Source organism: Triticum dicoccoides, chromosome 5A (assembly GCF_002162155.2).
Source record: "Triticum dicoccoides isolate Atlit2015 ecotype Zavitan chromosome 5A, WEW_v2.0, whole genome shotgun sequence".
NCBI classification, from domain to species: Eukaryota; Viridiplantae; Streptophyta; class Magnoliopsida; order Poales; family Poaceae; genus Triticum; species Triticum dicoccoides.
The window spans coordinates 434,239,237-434,247,246 of record NC_041388.1 but is presented as its reverse complement, the minus strand read 5'-3'; the positions used below and the strand labels follow the sequence as shown (position 1 = coordinate 434,247,246).

General features: G+C 43.0%; 1 long non-coding RNA gene across 24 annotated transcripts; it reads right to left on the bottom strand.

Annotated features, from left to right (window-relative positions):
* Nucleotides 1-478: 478 nt before the first annotated feature.
* On the bottom strand, nt 479-6,801 carry LOC119302135. 24 transcript variants are annotated; one of them, XR_005147348.1, is made up of 8 exons: nt 6,191-6,801; nt 3,980-6,093; nt 3,632-3,803; nt 2,761-3,550; nt 1,861-1,973; nt 1,234-1,312; nt 884-1,140; nt 479-795 (listed from the first exon to the last, which is right to left on the bottom strand). It is a non-coding gene; the product is annotated as an uncharacterized LOC119302135 (long non-coding RNA). The 24 variants fall into 24 exon arrangements; XR_005147358.1 differs by having other exon boundaries at nt 1,234-1,973; nt 2,761-2,842; nt 3,307-3,550; XR_005147359.1 differs by having other exon boundaries at nt 1,234-1,973; nt 2,761-2,839; nt 3,307-3,550.
* Between the last annotated feature and the right edge of the window lie 1,209 nt (nt 6,802-8,010).

The window sequence follows — 8,010 nt, the reverse complement described above, 5'->3', positions numbered from 1 at the left end:
GTTGAGCTTGCCTTTCCCCCTCATGCTAGCCAAATTCATCGCACCAAGTAGAGATACTACTTGTGCTTCCAAATACCCTTAAATCAGTTTTTCCATGAGAGTCCACCATACCTACCTATGCATTGAGTAAGATCCTCCAAGTAAGTTGGCATCAGTGCAAGCAATAAAAATTACTCTCTAAATATGTATGACTTATTAGTGTGGGAGAAATAAGCTTTATACGATCGTGTGATATGGAAGAAATAAAAGCGACAGACTGCATAATAAAGGTCCATATCACAAGTGGCAATATAAAGTGACGTTCTTTCACATTAAGATTTTGTGCATCCAACCATAAAAGTGCATGACAACCTCTGCTTTCCTCTGCGAAGGGCCTATCTTTTACTTTTACTAGATGACTCGTTACGCCAATGGCGCAAGGGCGAAAGGGAGCCAAGTATTGTGAGAATATTTAGACACCCAAGTCGAAAACCAAATGTGGCCAACACTCCCGCATCCTCTGCTTGGAAGCCGTCTTTACTCACCAGATCTAACATAGATACATAATTCTTCAAGAGCAAATTTCAGAGAAAATATAAAGCTTTGAAGGCTTTAAGTTGTACTATTGAGACCATACCACCGTATCTTCATTTAGTTTCTTTCGGAACCTGAAGGTCTAAAAGGATGGTACATGTGAGAAGCTGTGAATCCACAACAAAAAACTAAACTAACTTCCAAACAAAAATTTCATGTTTGGAAGCCACAAAGAAGCAGCCCAGATATCTCTCGTTGTAGTACAGGTACGTGTCCTTAATCCTGCATCCACAGCCCAAAAAATTTCAACACCTAAATCCGCGAAATCTAACCGAAGAAAATAATGGCAGAAACATGCGCCGTGGCTTACGTCTCTGAGGACTTCTTGGCATTCTTGTGCAGGTTGGACACAGCAATCCTCGCTGCGAGCTGCAGAAGAACCACACAGGCACCTTCCTTCACCTTGCCCTTGGGGAGGAGGGGGGCAACACTTGCAGCGCCGCGACAAGGCTTTGCGAACGCCGCCGGCGAGAGCGCGCAGCGGAGGGCGTCGAGAGTGGCAGCGGCCTCCGCCTCGGCGCGGGCGTAGTGGCCGCGCGACTCGAGGCAGCACACGAAGCAGTCGCGCTGGAGCAGCAGATGTGTAGGCAAGTAACAAAGATTGGTCAAAGGGAAACAAATTATCCAAAAGAAGAAAGGTTTTATATATTTTCAACGTACCCAGCCATAAAATCAAATGCTTCTTGATTAACAAAATGAACACACAATTAAGCGGGCATAGGAGGTGTACAATCATGTACTGACAAAAATCAGAGGGGTTAGATTATGTTCAAATGAGATAAATCATCAAGGTTCCAATGATAGACTACTGAACTCAATTTGATATATCTAATTTAATAGTGATAAAATTTGATGCCTGGAATGCACTATATGTCAATTTGAGGTAAGAACACATATTGTTTACCAACTTGAGGTAAGAACAGTATCTATATGGAAAAGGTAAACTGCAACTCTAATAGTGATAAATGATAACCTATGCAATAATAGTACTTGTTTCAGCAAAATAGCGACACACAAGCACACACACTAATATTGCATCAGCTACACGCCAACAAATTAATGACCAGGATGATAGAACCGTACATAAGTTTCACCTTCTAATGATCCCACAAAATAGATAGTGGTAGCTGACGATGTTTCAGTATTGTCATTACCCCATCACAATGTTATATATTTTGTTTAATAAAAGGCAATGCAGATATTATAATATGTATATCTTTTCCAGCTTAATTCTATTTTATATTTCTTATACAGTCTAGAACTCGTATCCCCAGCAAATAGCCAAACTTGGAGCTTCACTGGGATGAAATAATGTCTGTTGCTCATTATCTTGCACAATTTCCATGAATGAGATCGTAAATCCAAATATCATAGTTCAGATTCATGTCCCGATTCTGATCCTACGAATTGCAATAAGAGATATTAGCTATAAATACACATGCAAGACAAAAATGTCATAAACTTATCACACAAATTAGAATCTGCACCTGTACTAAACTTTTGGTTAAAATCATGGCAGTTTGAAAAGAACTACAACTACAGCTCATCGGCTTGAAATGCTTCGTGTGAGAAAATAAGAGTGATCTGCACGCATGTGTCTTCGACTACGCCACGCCGTCCATCGAACCATTAGTGGATAGGATCAAAGATGAGACCCGATGTTGGGAAAACGCTGGAGCCCAGGGGTTTCGGGTTGTCCTGCCCACAACCTGGGATGTCCATTGATAGGATGCATGACACTGTACCGCTCACCTCCTAGGAGGTCTGTTCTACCTTTTCCATGAAATGAAATGCAAAGGTCCTTTGTGTTTTCTCGAAAAAAAAGTGATCCTAGTTTGTAGGCTTCATAGAAATTCGATCAAAACGCAAGTGATCCTATGAGACCCAGCACAACATCGTTTCGTGAGACCGATGCATCAATTGCACTGTAGTGTATCTACTATAGATAAATAGCTGTCTAACATGATATTTTATTTTTTATTAGTGGTTGCAGTCTTGTACACCAAGACCTGCCATAACGTGAGTAATTCAGTTGATTCAGCTTGTTGTTCCAAGCAACAAATATAAAAATATGCTGACTGCAGGTTGATTTGCCTGTAGGAGCCTGTGGGGGTAAAGGAGGGGATTGCTTCTGAAGTGCAGCACCTAAAATCAGTGTGTACTCTTTTTGTCAAATCCCTTATTTACCTTCTGGCTCTGTATGTATCCTAAATACTTTCAAGCTAACATTGTGGTATTTGCTTCAAGGACATAAAGAAAACCAGGTCTGCTATTTAGGAAGAGAAGGCAAAGTCAGTAATAGAGCAAGCCGGGCAGGCACAAGAGCAAGTACTAAGACTGATAATGCATGAATGGAGAAATAAACTATAGTGCAAGCATGAAATGTGTGATCCTTGATTAGAACCAAATCTGTTATTGGATGCTCGACTTGGTACTGTGGAACACACAGAAAAGTTTGTAAATACATAGTACATTAGATGCCTAATATATATATAACTTGCACATCACACTTGATGGCCACATATTGATAAACCAGTATCAGTAAACTGAAGTGAATTCACCAAGTTTATACATTGCTTTCACATCATTACTCAAATAACTCATACAGTACATAGTCTCACAATATACACCACTTTATTTTGCAACATATTTCATTTTAATTGTAAGGAAAAGTGATCTGCATATTTGATTTCAATCAACTATGGTGCTCAAGGATTAATCATCTTAAAATACCTAAAGCAATCTGACCTTGTCCTTAGTGAGCAGGGGACCTACACCTGCAGTCTGCGTAGAAAAAGAGATCAAACAATCCTTATGGGCATACGGTCGAGCAGTAAATATGTAAACAAAATGTTATCAGTTCCCACAAAGGAACCAAATAATCCACATCCATCCAAGAAGACATGTCCTCGTAAATCATGTAAAACTCCGCATTTCTGTCAAGGGAGCCAACAAGTGATGTTCCTTCTGCATCCACCTGGAATTGACAATGTGGTCATTGTCTGTACTAAAATTCAGAAAAGTAAGGCCACACATGTGACTGAAACAGAGTGTGGACCTTTGTTTTTGGCAAGCTGCTTGCCTTGCTCTCGTTATCTAAAGCAAACCAGATGAAGATGCAGCAGTTCTGGTGATGTCACCCCGGCACCGGCAAAGATCAGCCCGCTGATTGAGCAAGAGATGCAGGACCAAAACTCTCAGGGATTCAGAGCAAACTGACCTCCCACTCACTGCATCCAGCACAGAAACAAGAAACTTTTAGATTGCGACCTACCAAATTATCCATCCAAACATCCAGTCATACAGAGTCATTCAGATATCAGAAAATTATTAACCGTTAGGTAACGCTGTTATTGTATGGAGGAAAATAAGATAGGACGGTAAGGGAAGAGACTCGAGCACTCACATCCATGGCGAGGGTGGGGTGCTTGGGGAGATGGGCCTGCAGCATCCACTGCTAGGAGGAGGACGAAGCTGAGGAAGAAGAGGTACCTAGCAGTGGTGAAGCAGGGAGGCATCTCCATCTCGAGCACGACAGGGAGGCCAAGGAAGCCATGGAAGCAGTTTTTTCTTGGTGCAATCTGAAAAATAAGACTTTTTTTGCTGCATTGGCATATTAGGATTTAGTACGTTACAACTTTGCAATGATTGACATCAAAGAATGTGATGAAAAACCCATCGTTCCTACTGTACTAATTAATACCAGGTGTCATCACAAGTCATCCGTGAAGTGTTGTAAAGAAGCAGGTAGTAGCAATCTTTTGAGGAAAGCAGGTTCTTTTCAAACACATAGATGTGGTTGATCTGCAGGCGGAAAGTCGGAAACATACTGGTACAAAAAATTATGCTAGCCACTAAAATTTTAATCATACAAAGACTTGGCAGACTGAATCCTTGACCTCTTGCTTTTTACTTTCAGGACCTTCTCCAATTTTTTAGCTTTTCAGATGGCCGTGGTAACTGCTTTCATTTTCCTCATATTTTTTATCCTTCAAGTTCTAGATAAAGAGACAAGTGATCAGATAAAAAAAGATTCATTGTACATACATGCATATGCCAAGAATATGAGCCCCGAAAAAAAGCACACTCCAAGGCAAATAGGTAAGCCATAACAGAAGGAAAGCACGAGCGCATACTTGGGTGCCACTAATTCACTTTCAGGAGCACATCGATGAACTTTAACCGGAAGCCTTGTAGGGGCTAGGAGAATAAAGAATACCATAGAATAATAATTTTTTCCACTTTTTAGTAGCATTCCACACAATTTTAATAGGAAGCCTTAGTCATGGTCTGACAATGAGCAAAAGAGTCTGACAATTCAAATATCTGATCTTAGCTTTACACATATGATGGATTAGGAAGATGTAACACCAGTGACATATTTACTTTTATCCATACCAGTACTACAGCTGACCTAGAAAAAGTTATGGACAATCTATAGTGCACTGTGACTATTTACCTATTCCACTTTCTGCTTCCTTCCTATTTTTTGTTGGAACATAACACCAAGGCATCCACTGCTTTCTAGTTTCAGTGCAATTTAAAATCAGACTGAACATAGATGCATTTATTCAGAAATTATGAAGCAAGTGAAGAGCGCCTAAAATTTAAGGAAAATGCAACCACTGTCAGCAAATAAATGGTCATTAATATTCCAGGTAATAGCCGCAGAATGGAAGAGGACGATTGACCTGGGCTTGAATGGAGGCAGGATAGCATTCTGGATGACCGTCCTGAGGCGTCTGCTTGGCGGATCCATGGCATATTCAATGCTGGTCGGCATTGTGGAGCGGTGCCATAGGGAGGGTGCCGATTAGAGATCTGCACAGCTACCCGCGCGCTGGGTGGACCGGCAGCCCGTGTCGGCCTGAAAGCAACCGGCGATTCATGAACATTTCATTTTCCATGACCATGAAAAGATAAACGCGGAGGTGGCCATAGCTGGTGAACAATTTTCTTGTTTGATAGTCGTCGTTGACACATAAATGTGCAACACAAACTGAACCCATGACACCATAGAAACATAAATTCGGGAATAGATGTCATTTCCTTTTTATCTTTCTGAATTTATCTTTTACCTCTACCAGTCCATACATATATGGTATTTGAGCGCAAATAGAGTAGGTAGACGCAAGCATATGCACACCCAATTCGCAAATAATTAGACTTGTTACAGAGAGAAGGATACCTCTGCAGTCACGACATTGCAAATACACAGAGAATCATATATATGCCTCTTTTCCATATAATGTCAATGTGTTTCATATAAAGTAATTAAACAACCTGAAAGTAGCAATGTGTACTGACATAACAGAGAAACTCCAATCACTAACTTTGATAACACATATCAAAAGGGTGACAAAGAAAGAATTAGGCCACATCAGGGGTAGAATCAACCATAACATCAAAATCAAACTGTAGCAGGAAAAGACGTGGCTGAGAGAGAGTTCACATGTTCCCCATCACCGAACTCTTCGTCAAAATTCTTCCTCCTCTTTTCTGTCTCGGATCTTCACACATCTTGCTTAGACAAACAGTAAACCAACGATTGAAATCAGATCATCAGTAACTAAGGTGAAATTCGGGGGAAGAAGAAGGCGAGACGTAGATGGGCGACCTAGATTGAGGACGACAAAGAGGGCTGGCGAGCAGCATCCGGCACATGACGAGGGCGCCGTCTGGACCTTCGGGCTCGCTGCACCTTCCCCAGTGACGTCCTCCTCTGCTCCTTCCCCTCGCTGTCGTCCTCCTCTGCTCCTCCGCAGCGACCTGGGACCGGTCCAGAACCACATCCCACAGCGGCGGCTAATGGAGGATGGGGAGGCTCGCTGCACCTTCCCCCGTGACGTCCTCCTCTGCTCCTTCCCCCCACGATCGTCCTCCTCTGCTCCTCGGCAGCGACCTGGGACCGGTCCAGAACCACATCCCACAGCGGCGACTAATGGAGGATGGGGAGGCATCGTCCCGCAGGAGGCTGCGGGAAGAAAGACACGAGCGGCGGCGGCAACCATGCGTTGGGGCTTCGAGGTCAGAGGAGCAGGGGAGGAGGAGGCGGCGAAGTGGTGGCGAGCAGCTGGGTGGAGAGCGAGAGGAGGCGGCTGAGGTGCTGCGGGAGAAGGCGGCTAGGGATCTGCGGGCTCGGGAGGAGGAAGCGAGCGAGGGGAAAGGGAGATGAGAGAGGATGCTGGACGCGGCGCTCGGGACCTTATCCCTTCCCCTCGTCGCTACAGTAACACGCGCAGGAATAAAAGGAGACGTGGTCACGGCGGCTAGTTGGGCGCAGTCCCTTAGGGTTTATATGTTCAATCTCCTACATTACATAAGAGTCATGATGATCTTCACCTTTCCTTTTTACATTTTATCCTTTGGCAAGCACGGTATGTTGGAAAGATCCTGGTATATATGGCTAATTGGATGTGAGTTTTCATTAACTATTATTGTTGACATTACCCTTGAGGTAAAACGTTGGGAGGCAAAACTATAAGCCCCTATCTTTCTCTGTGTCAGATTAAAACTCCATACCCATAAGTATTGCGTGAGTGTCAGCAATTGTGAAAAACTATATGATAGTTGAGTATGTGGACTTGCTGAAAAGCTCTTATACATTGACTCTTTCCTATGTTATGATAAATTGCAATTGCTCCAATAACTGAGATTATAGTTTGTTAGTTTTCAATGAAGTTTACGATTCATACTTGAAATTGTGATTGAATTATTACTCTAGCATAAGAAATCATATGACAAGATTATGTAAGTTGATGTTCTAAGAATGATCATGATGCCCTCATGTTCGTATTTTACTTTTATCGACACCTCTATCTCTAAACATGTGGACATATTTTTCGATTTCGGCTTTCGCTTGAGGACAAGCGAGGTCTAAGCTTAGGGGAGTTGATACGTCCATATTGCATCATGCTTTTATATTGATATTTATTGCATTATGGGCTGTTATTACACATTATGTCACAATACTTATGCCTATTCTCTCTTATTTTACAAGGTTTGCATAAAGAGGGAGAATGCCGGCAACTGGGATTCAGGGCTAGAAAAGGAGCAAATATTAGAGACCTATTCTGCACAGCTCCAAAAGTCCTGAAACTTCACGGAAGACAATTTCAGAATATATAATAAATATTGAGTGCAAGAAGTTCACCAGGGGGGCCACACCCTACCCACGAGGGTGGGGCGCGCCCTACCCCCTAGGCGTGCCCCCTACCTCGTGGGCCCCTTGGTGGCCCTCCGATGACCATCTTCTGCTATATGAAGTCTTTCGATGGGAAAAAATCATAAGCCATCTTCTCGGACGAAACTCCGCCGCCACGAGGCGGAACCTTGGCGTAACCAATCTAGGGCTCCGGCAGAGCTGTTCTGTCGGGGAAACTTCCCTCCGGGAGGGGGAAATCATCGCCATCGTCATCACCAACGCTCCTCTCATCG